At 34.3% G+C, this 11,067-nt stretch overlaps 1 pseudogene; it reads right to left on the bottom strand.

Annotated features, from left to right (window-relative positions):
* Positions 1 to 4,701: 4,701 nt before the first annotated feature.
* On the bottom strand, positions 4,702 to 6,518 carry LOC136063971 (violaxanthin de-epoxidase, chloroplastic-like; annotated as a pseudogene).
* Positions 6,519 to 11,067: the final 4,549 nt, after the last annotated feature.

The raw sequence follows: 11,067 nt of genomic DNA, 5'->3' as shown, positions 1-11,067 counted from the left end.
TAACTCTCAAGTGTATTTGCTAGGGTTTTCTCTTTGAAAAGCACTCTCCATAATTTGTGAGTAATGAGAGTATATATAGTGTGGGTAAAGAATTTGGTAAAGCAAATAAACTTTTTACCAAACAGAGGGTTTCGAGGGTACTTCGTGAGATGGCCCTTCTCGTGAAACACTTACGAAATTCACAGTCTGGCATAACTCTTCAGCTTCTAATCATGTGCTTCACACGAGGCCTTTTTGTGGATTGCTTATCACAAGCTAGTCACAAATTCCACTGATTCATCTTTTGAAACTTGATTCTTCACCAATCTCTCATACTCATCCCTTATAAATAAACTCACATACATACGGGGAAAATAATTGAAGAAATTACAATCAAATTTAGTACGAAATTAAAGCCAACACAAGATAGTTGGAATCACAACTTTACAATCTCCCCTTTTGGCTATTCCATGACAAAACTCCTAAACAAACTCTAGAGTTTGGGAACATAAGCAAAACTCACTCACACCTAAATCTAAAAGTTATGAAGCACTTGAAACATATACACCTATATCTTGAAACACTTGCACATAACAAATAAACTTTATTAAGCACGAGATAAGTAGAACACAAGGCATGTATAAAGAACAAGTAAAATGCGATCAAGATACCAACTGAAATGTGAACAAAAAGCATAACTTGATCAAACATGAACAGTCATTAGAAAATGACCACAATGAACATTTAACTAGTAAATGATCATCCAAACATGCAATGCAATTAAAAGCAATTCTAAAATCAATTGCATGTCCAACATACAACATGATGCATTAAAAAAACTAAGGCAAGAAGCAATAGATAACTATAAGCATCAAGAAACGGCTATAAAAACCAATATACAAAAAATACTAAAGAAAACTATGTTTTAAGCTAAAGTACTTGAAAGCTTTAAATAAAGCACCGTAAATATCCAAAAGCTATAAAAGCATAAACATAAACGTAAACTAGACTAACCAAACAATGGTTAGATTATCCAAAAGTGTGTGTGGCTATAGGTTAGCTTCCTCTTTTTGAGCCTACCAATCTCCCCTTTTCAATAGCACACCTCCTTTCCATGTGATGCTCTCCCCCTTACTATATGCTATAGTCAAAATATTCACATTAAGTGCTCTCCTCCTTTTTGGCACGAATCCTAAAAGCCTTCCTCGAGCTTGCACTAAATCTCATCCAATTGTGTCTCAATGGTGGTTAAACGAATCTAAACATGATTTTTGTTAGAGTATATGACATTAGCAAGACTAGAAATGCACTCATGCAACCCCTCAATCAATGTCGTCAACCTATCTGGATGAGAGATAGATGGTCCCGGCTAAGTACTAGCAGGCTAAGGCTCAAGAATGTGAGGAAATGCTGTCTCATGTTGCTCAGGGACAGTAGGGGCAGGTGATCTTGGTCCAGTAGAAAAGGCATGTTGGGAGTATTTGCTCTTTAAAGGCTTAGGAGGACTTTTCTTCGCCTTTTTAGCAAATGAGTGACCCTTACTCATTTGAAGAGAGATCAATGAGATTGGTCTCTGACAAGATAGGGTTATTCCTTCTTTCAGAGGACGAACACCCTTATGAGTCACAATCTTCATGGAAAGGCTGTAGAAGGGTAGACACATTCTTCCAGCCGATCTCCCCACTATTTTTCCCATGGTCTAAAATATGTGAGTATAAATGTCAATTTTAGCTCCACTGATTAGATCACATAGGAATTGTGCTCTTCCAAGGTTGATAAAGCCTGTGTTGGGTAGGGGGTACAAATTGAAGAATGTGATCAATGTGAGTGTCTTCATTTTCGATCCAAATTTTGCAGTCTTGATGGAAGTGCCCGTGGAGGAGACTTCATGATCAGCTTCTAAAGTGTCAAGAATCTTAGCCACTGGTGCTAATCTGTCATCATACGGGGAAGTGTTTACTCTTTCCAAATGATTGATGTGAAGAATCTTCGCTAGGTAGTCTAGAGTGATGACAAAATCCTTTTCTCAAACCCAACACTTCAGTTCAGCTTCGGTGAACCATGCATTCAAGTAGAATTCTTTGACCAACTCTTCGATGGGATCCTTAAAGTTACTAAACAAACTTGCCCAATTCTTATCCGCAAAGATCTTAGGAATCATTGGAATCACTGGAATAAGATTTGGACTTTTACGTTTAAAATTGTCTTTTGTTTAGACTTTTACGCTTTGTTTGTTTCAACAATGATGTTTTCTAGAAAATGAGTCATTTTCCAAAAATCATTTTCTATAAAACTATCTCATTTTCCAATGTTTGCTAGTAACTTTAAATGAGTTTAAAAATGACCTACTAACTTCCCTTATTTTGACTTGCTATAAGATTGAGTTGTTTTCCAAAAAAAAAAATTAGTGGAAAACAATCTCAAAAATAAGTCATACTTTCTATGTTGACCAAAGATAATTTTCCTTTGACTTACCTTTTTTATACTACCTTATGCTACCAAACATTGGAAAACATAGAAAACTATCTTTGCACAAGGTTTTCCATCGAAACAAATGGAGCGGGAACTTGCAAGTGTATTTTTGTTCATCTCAAGCAATTCTCTCTTTTTGTCTAATTTGAAAAGTGAATAAAATGTGAAAGTAATTCAATTGGCATTTTTTGAAATTTTATATATGCTATGTTTTTTCGATGAAAAACCTTGTAAAAAGATAGTTTTCTGTATTAGTTTTCTGTATTTTTTGGTGTTTGATAGCATTAAAAAAAAATAAGTAAAAGGAAAACTATCTTTAGTCAACATAAAAAGTATAGCTTATTTTTAGAGATTGTTTTCCACTAACGCTCTATTTGTTTCAATGGAAAACTTTTTCTAAAGATAGTTTTTCATGTTTTTCAGTGTTTAGTAGTATAAAAAAAATTTTAAAAAAAAAATGAGTCAAAAGAAAACTATATTTGGTCAACATAAAAAGTATGGCTTATTTTTAGAGATTATTTTCCTTTTTTTTTTTTTACAACATCTTTATCTCACAGCAAACTAAATAAGGAAAGTTAGAAGATTGTTTTTCAACTCATTTAAGGTAATTACCAAATATAGGAAAATGAAGTAGTTTTACAAAACTTTTTAGAAAATGACTTATTTTCTAGAAAATATTTTTGCCTAAACAAACAGAGCATTAGTCTTAAAAGATTTAGTTTATTTCTCTTTGTGATGTTGGAAGATTATTATTTGGAGATCCTTTGAAAATTGCATTATTAATGATAATTTTGGATTTATTAAGAACGACTTTATAAGCATGTAGCTGTTGTTACATGCCTAGCTCTTACTTGGGTTCGAGGCGTGATAGTGTCAAATATCATAATGGTTGCAACAGGAGTCAAGGACTTGACCGGAAATTCATGAATGATTTTTGTGAATGTTTCGGAATTAATGCAGTGTGTAGCTAAACAATGGAAAAAGGAAACTGACGTGGAGGGATTTTTCTTATGTAGTAGTAGTATGCTACTTGAGATAAGGCATCTAGTGAACAAGGGGCACCATGTCATTGAATATTGAATATGTTTTCAATTTGATCCCAAACACCATCAAAATGATAACTATTGAATGGACAAAAATGACCATGATATGCCTCAAAACTTCAAGAATTGGGAGATGTCTGCCCCCTAACATTATATATAGATATTATATCATTAGTAAGCAAGGCTTTGAAACAATATAAGAAAATAACATCTCAAGCCCTTGAGGCTTGAGTTTAGTGACAAAACTCGAGCGTTTCAAGCTCGAGTTCTCATTGCTGACAAGAAGATTTTGCCACATGGAATTCGAGTTTCTAAGACTTGAGTTTCATAGAAGAAGATAAAGAATCTAAAGAAAGAAGATTTGAAGAATCTGAAGAATTTGAAGAACCCACGGGAAGAGAAGAACAAAGGAAGAAGAAATAACTCACCCAGACACCCACGAAGGAAGAAGTCGAACGAAGGAGGAGCAAGAATAGTTGGTGAATGCAAGAACTCGAGTATTTAAAACTCAAGTTCCACATGAATTTTTTTCCATATCAGATTGCCACCACATGCAACTCGAGTTTGATAGACTCGAGTCTCTAAGACTCGATATGGTAGTTTGCTAAATATTTTTGCAAACATGGCAACGAACTAAAGTATTTCAAAAATAAAGCTAAATACAAAAATTAAAAATAAAAATAAAAAAATAAAAAAATAAAATCTCAAGAATTGCCTCCAAACTTTAAAAGGTGACATAATAAAAACTAACAAATGTCTGTAAATGGGTATTTGAAGTTATTTCATGTGAATCTGTAAATGGGTAAGTTGGACCCACTTTCATTTTTTTTTTTTTTTTTTTTTTTTTGTGAGAAACAAACACACACACACAAAGGAAAGGGAAAAGAGTTTTACCACAAATACATACCACAACTCCACTTAAAAAGCATAGTCACTTTGAATAAATGAGTTGGGATGAGTAGTGATATTATTTGTTTAGTTGTAAGTTTTATTTATTTAGGTTAAGTTTAGTTAAGAACTTTTAATTTTGGTAAGTTTAGTTTTTTTTTTTTTTTTTTTTTTTTCCTCTACTCTCATTTTGATCATGATTAAGTGCAATTCAATAATTTAGCAATATGATTTTACAGCTAATCCAGAGTACAAGAATGTGGGGAGTGACCCTTTTGCACCGAGCAGCGCAACACAAACGGATTTCAAATAGATTATCAAGCTGGAATTTCCTTGGAATTGCCTCTAAAATGTTCTTTGAAGTATGATACAAATTTGAATTATGTATTTCATTTTTAAGTGAAAAAGTATGGATGCCAAATCAGATTACAATGTTTAAAGAATAAAAAATGAAAGTAAATTTGTATGGTATGGTGTAACCAGTTAGCCCATCTATTTCAAAGTGAAATTTATCTAAGCTTCCTAATTGGCAATGCTTTTCCAAAGAGCTCTTCCACCTCAGTTGCTTCCATCTTGAGCTCGCTCAATACATCCATCTCTTCTTTACTTAGCTCCCTTATGAAATTTTCCTCATCTTCTTTAAGGACTTTAAATCCTTCTGCTAACCTCTCAAACAAGGTCATTTCAGCCTTTCCCACCTTCTCAACTTCCCTTCTATTTGTTCCACTTCCTTTATAATGGTTTTCTCCCCTTCCTCTACCGTCTTCTCAAGCCTCTCTACAATGGTAGGCTCAGGACCACAAGTATTATCCGTTTTGATGAACTTGTTAAAGTCTCTGCCAATGCTCTTAGCTGCTCTTTCAAGTTCAGGAACAATGCTTTCTGGTAAAACCGCATTTCTTGTGTACACTACAGCACCACCATAGCCATCCCATGCATCATTCCTGCCTCGATAGTATACGAATATGTAGTCATCTTGTTTGTTCTCTATTTTGGATGATAGAATATACCTGTTCAAGTCATTTACTGATGCTGGTAAATGAATCTGAATAATATATTCGTCATATTAATATATTTACATAACTAGGTAATTTTCAACTTAAAATGCTATTGAATACAAAAGATACAAAGTTGGTCCTGTTCATCAGCTCAGCTCTAAAAAAAAAATACTTTGTGACATTTAAAACCAAGCATATGTTCCACATTATGAGAAATTAATTTTACAAATGAGAGTCATTCGGATAGTGTTGCGATAAAAGAGTACATTCTAATTGTACCAGAATTTGAGTAACTTGAACTGAGGTGTTTGCAATTTATACTAGCCAGAGCAATCAACTTAATGAACGGTACTGACTAGCTCAGTGTCTAGTAAACCGGTTAGTGGGAGCAGCTTTGCCCATACTTTGAGGACTTCACCTTTATCATTATGGGCAACGGCAGAGTCAGTATTGATCTTAGTCCAGCATGAGGGCGGGTTATCATTTGGATGGTTGTTTGCGGATGTTCTAAGCTCGTATGATTTCTAAATTCAGCAAACTTGCGAAGGATCTGTTCAATAGCTTCCTGATTTCAGTATGGATCCCCTGGTGAAAAGATTGGTTTCTAACATACAAGATTTCATCAAGAACAAAAGCCATTGGAAGGGATGAGTCATACATCTTCATCAGGGCAGTAGGCTTTGGGAGGCTCAAGAACTAGCTTGATAATACTTTCAGGGGCAGCTAGTTGGTGTTCTTAAGGCTTGTAGCCCCAACAACAGGTTTACCAAAGGGCTTTGGCTATAGGACAAGATATGAAGAGATGAACAGAGGATTCAACTTCTTGTTTGCAAAGTTCATAGCAAGAATCTTGGATCGACATTCTTTGTATGAGATTTTCATTGGTGGGTAGAACAATGTTACCCAATCTCCATAAGAACATCTTCAATCTTTCTGGTGCTCTAGCCTTCCAAAGTTTTTTCCAAGGGATGTCTGGGGTTATGGAAGTAATCTCATTGTCAATTCGATAAGCAGACTTGATAGCGAAAACACGTTTGGAGTTTGGTGCCCAGATTAACTTGTCGGGCTTAGACCTTATAGGAATAGGGATGGATAGGATAGCCTTAGCTGATTCATAATCGAAAAGCTCAAGAACCATATTGGATTTTCAAGCATGTTGAGCATGGTCAATGAGCTGAGAAACCATAAATGGGAGGAAGTTGATGCCACATTTTTGGGCTTGGGTTTGAATGTTGGCAGCCATGATACCCACAGGTCACTCCAAACATTAGTTGAGGTGCCATCCCCACTTGATAGCAAGCTCCTTTAATGACAGTATGCTTTGCACTCTCAATAGCATTTTTTGGTGATTCTTTGAAGAGCTAATCTTGCCTCACTTTATATATGCTTCTCAAAATGGACATACAAAGGTTGTCCTGCTTGGAGGCGATCATCCAAGCTAATTTTGGAAGTAGAGAATTATTACTATTTTGGCTCTTTTAAAGCCTAGGCCTCCTGTCACAGAATTTTCTTGTGAGCACATCAAGCTTGTCACAGACGAAGATAGGGACTTTGAATGAGGACATGGGTTAGGAATGATTTGCGCAACAGAGTTGATGAGAGTGCATCTACCCACCCAACAGAGTTGGTTAGTAGGAAAACTGAAGTCCTTGGAAGGGGACTTAAATAGAAACATGGATGCTTTATGTCTCTGCCAGCTTTAGGTCTTGCAGCGCTTATGAAGAAATTCCAAAACCTATTATATATTTTTTCTGAATCGACCCCACTTTTGATAGCAATGATCATGTCATCAGCACACCGAACATAGTCGATCATCCTATCCTTTTTCATAAAAGAAGAATGGATTTGCAAATCAAGTCAATGTTGAAAAATGTTCATTAGCACGGGGATAGGGAGCTAACCTTGAGTGATGTCTTTCTTGAGATTTGAATAAGAATGCCCATTTTTGTCTAAGATTGGAGTTTGGAGAAAAGCGGAAATAAGATCATAGAAGGATGTGTTTTCCTTAGCTAAAAAGGATTGATGAACTGAGATTAAGAGCCCATTATCTATGTTGTCGAAACACTTTACCACATCTGTTAGGTTCTAAAGATTTTAGATTTAAATATTTAGAATCATACATTTATTGTGTTGGCAAACTGAGAATAAAACATGTCTAGTCTAGGTTTTTAAGGCAATGCTTAGAATTGGTGTTTCAAGGTTCAAGTCCAAATGATTGCAGAAAAAGGAAGTGTAGTTCTGCCTTACTCGACCGATCAAGAATTAGGCTCGACCAATCGAAAATCGCAGGAACAGTTTTTCTGCAAAATTTTTTAATAGACCCAAGCTCGTGAAAACGTTTAAGGTTTCATCTAAGCTCCTTCACATATAAAAGGGAAACCCTAGTTCACATTTTGAAGACTTTTGGAAGACTTGTGTGTTACTCTTTGTGAGATCTGAGAGGTTTTGTACCTTTTAACTACACAAGAATCTACCAAAGCAAAAACTACAATCAAGCATTGGTAGAACATAGTTGCTGCATTAAGATCATTATTGATAGTGATCTGAAACCTTTGAGTAGGATGTCAAAGTCACAAGCAAGGTAGCTTGTGTTGGTGTAAATCCAAGAAGAGAAGGAGTCTATGGATTCGGAACTTGCACGTAGTCGTGTTAGTAAATTACAACATAAGGTAGCAATAAATTTAGAGTTAAATCTGATCGTAAAATTTTCAATTCTCTTATAGTAAATTTGTTTACCTTGAAGATAATTACGTCAAATCATCTCAAGGTTTTTACCTTGAAACTATTCATTTTATTGGTTTTTCTGAGTCATTATATCATGTGTTATTTACTTTTCCGCATCTTTGCATGATATGATTTATTGTTGTTTAACTTAAATCTGAATAATTAATCTAAGTAATCATTTAGTTAATATATTAAGTTAAACAATTTGGTTTAAGGGGTCTAAACAAACGAACAAGTGGTATCAGAGTAGGTTAGCTAGAGTTGATCCTTGACTCCTGCTATCATGGAACACAGTCACTCTCTTGTGATCCCCTCACACTTTGATAGGAATAACTATGCTTACTGGAAGGTTAGAATGAAAACCTTCTTGAAATCTATTGATGAGAGAGTGTGGCTATCAATTGAAACCGGTTGGGAAAGACCAACCACAGCTATTGGAGAATGGACTACTGCCCAAAACGAAGCAGCAAGCTTTAATAGTAAGGCTATGAATGTGATATTCAATGCTATTTCCATGAAAGAATTTAAGAGGATCTCAAATGTAGAGATTGCTCACACTGCATGGAACATCTTACAAATAGTGCATGAAGGCACAAAGGCAATAAAAATCAATAAATTGTAGGAGTTGACCTCTAGATTTGAAAGTATTAGAATGTCTAATGATGAATCTTTTAATGAATTATATGCTAAGTTGAATTATATTGTCAATTTAGCTTTTAATTTGGGTGAAGTTTATGATCACTAAAAATTGTGAGGAAAATTCTTAGATCATTAACTGAGAATTTTAGACCTAAAGTAACTGTCATAACTGAAAGTAAAGATGTTGACTCTATTCCTGTAGGTGAACTTGTAGGATCTTTTCAGTCTTATGAATCTAACTTACCAAAAACAAATAAATCCAAATCTATGGCTTTGAAATCTGTTGATGATGTTGATGATTGTGAATTTGATGATGAACTCTCATCTACTAAGATTGTTTATCTTGCCAAGAACTATAGAAATTTTTTGAGAAATAATAATAGGAGGGCAAGAAATAGAAACAATGTTGATACTAAGAATTTTAAGAAGAATGACACTATCAAAAACAACAATTCTGAAAAATCAAAAGATATGTAGGTCAATATTCTAATAGTTCTTTAGGACAACAGTGTTAAGGTTGTCAGGGTCATAGCCATCTAATGAGTGTCCAACTTTCTTGAGATCCAAAGGTAAAGCTATGGCTGTTACTCTGAGTGGTGATAAAGTTTTTGATCATGAGTCTGAAAGTGATCAAAAAGGAAACTTCATGGCTTTCACTGCTACTGCTGTAGTAAGTGAAATTAAGACTGCTCGTGAGAACCTTTCTGAAGGAGAACTCCTTGAGAATGCAGATCTGCAAGAAGCTTACAACTAGCTTTGCAAGATAGCAGCTAAAGATGCTATGAGTGTTGGATCAAGGTTGAAAAAGATACACTCTTGAACAAGAAAAGAAGAATTTGCTGCTAAAGCTACTTGATGCTAATGAACTATTGAATTTTGTTAAGATTGAGAACATATCTTTGCTTGAAAAGGTTAAAAGTTTAGAATTAGAATTATCTGTTACTAGAAAATTACTAGAAAACAAATAGATAGAACTTCTACTTCTAGACTAGATGAAATGTTACATGTTCAAAAGTCTGTTTCTGATAAGACAGGTTTAGGTTTGCTGAGACTGGATCTACTACTATGGTGAATCCTCCTAAGTTTGTACCTGTTACATTATCTTCTGTTGTTCATCCAACTCTTTCTGAAGTTAAGGTACATAAGGAAGTATTTTCACTTCTAGAAGAACTAGGGTAGATTTGAGTAAGTCTAAACCTAAAAATCCCAATCAATCTAGAAGCAAGAAAAACCACAAACGCTAGTGGTTTGTCATTTTTGTGGTGGAGCTGGGTATACTAGACCAAATTGCTTTAATTTGCAAGCTTTAAAGCAAGCTTCCAAACAAAGAGTGCATGTGTCAAAAACACAAGATCCTATGACACTTATGAGTTGGTAAAAGTTCTTAACCTGTATACCAATACTGGAGCTGAAATTAGGGAAAATTCAAATAGAAATCCCAACTCCAAGTTTGCATCTAAAAAGGTCTGGATGCAAAGACTCAACCTCAGTGAGTCTATCTGATATGGTCCTTGTGTCAAGTCTTTCTATCTCTTGTGACCAAAATTGTTTTTTTTTTAGGGTTTTCATTTGCATAACATTCGTACATTGCATTCTAGGTTTGTTTTTGGTTGTTTTTCAATTTTTTTTAAAAATAAATAGAAAATCTAAAAAATAAAATAAATAAATAAAAATAATTATAAAGGTTTTTGTATTATACATTTTCAAGATGTGTAATTAAGGTTGGCCAATTGTGTGAATTGTTTATGGTTTTAAACACATGCTCTTGATTTTGAAATCACATTCTTTTAATTATAAGGACTAAAAATCCTAAGAGAAAGACATAAATAATCATTTTACCACTGTTACTCGCCAATCATTAATACCTGTGTGCAATTCATAAACGCCGCACTCGATAAGGTAGCACTTGCATAGCAAAATACTTAAAGTCTTATTGTACATTAGTTAAAAGAAGCAAAAAGCAAAATGAAAAACAAAGAAAAATATGCTTCAAAAGAAAAGAAAAAGCAAAATCAAAATCAAAATAAATAAAATAAATTTTAAAAAAAATTTCGTGGCTGCAAGTGTATTTTCTAGAAGATATGAGAGTCATATGATGTAACTCTTTAGATAATAGTTACTTTCAAACTTATGCGATGAAAATGTAGAAATTGTACTTATTTTCTATCTACATATCACTTTGTGAGTATCTCATACACTTACTAGTTGCACACACCACAAGCAAAACTTTGTTAAACCTTGTACGTGTGATTGTGTGTTGAGTACTGTGGCCTTTCCAAAATAAACTTTTTGAGTTGTTTAATGCATTTTGGGGAGTGAGGAAA

This window comes from Quercus suber, unplaced genomic scaffold (genome assembly GCF_002906115.3).
Source record: "Quercus suber isolate HL8 unplaced genomic scaffold, Cork oak 2.0 scaffold_602, whole genome shotgun sequence".
In the NCBI taxonomy this organism is placed as follows: domain Eukaryota; kingdom Viridiplantae; phylum Streptophyta; class Magnoliopsida; order Fagales; family Fagaceae; genus Quercus; species Quercus suber.
This window is presented reverse-complemented; position numbering and strand designations above follow the sequence as displayed.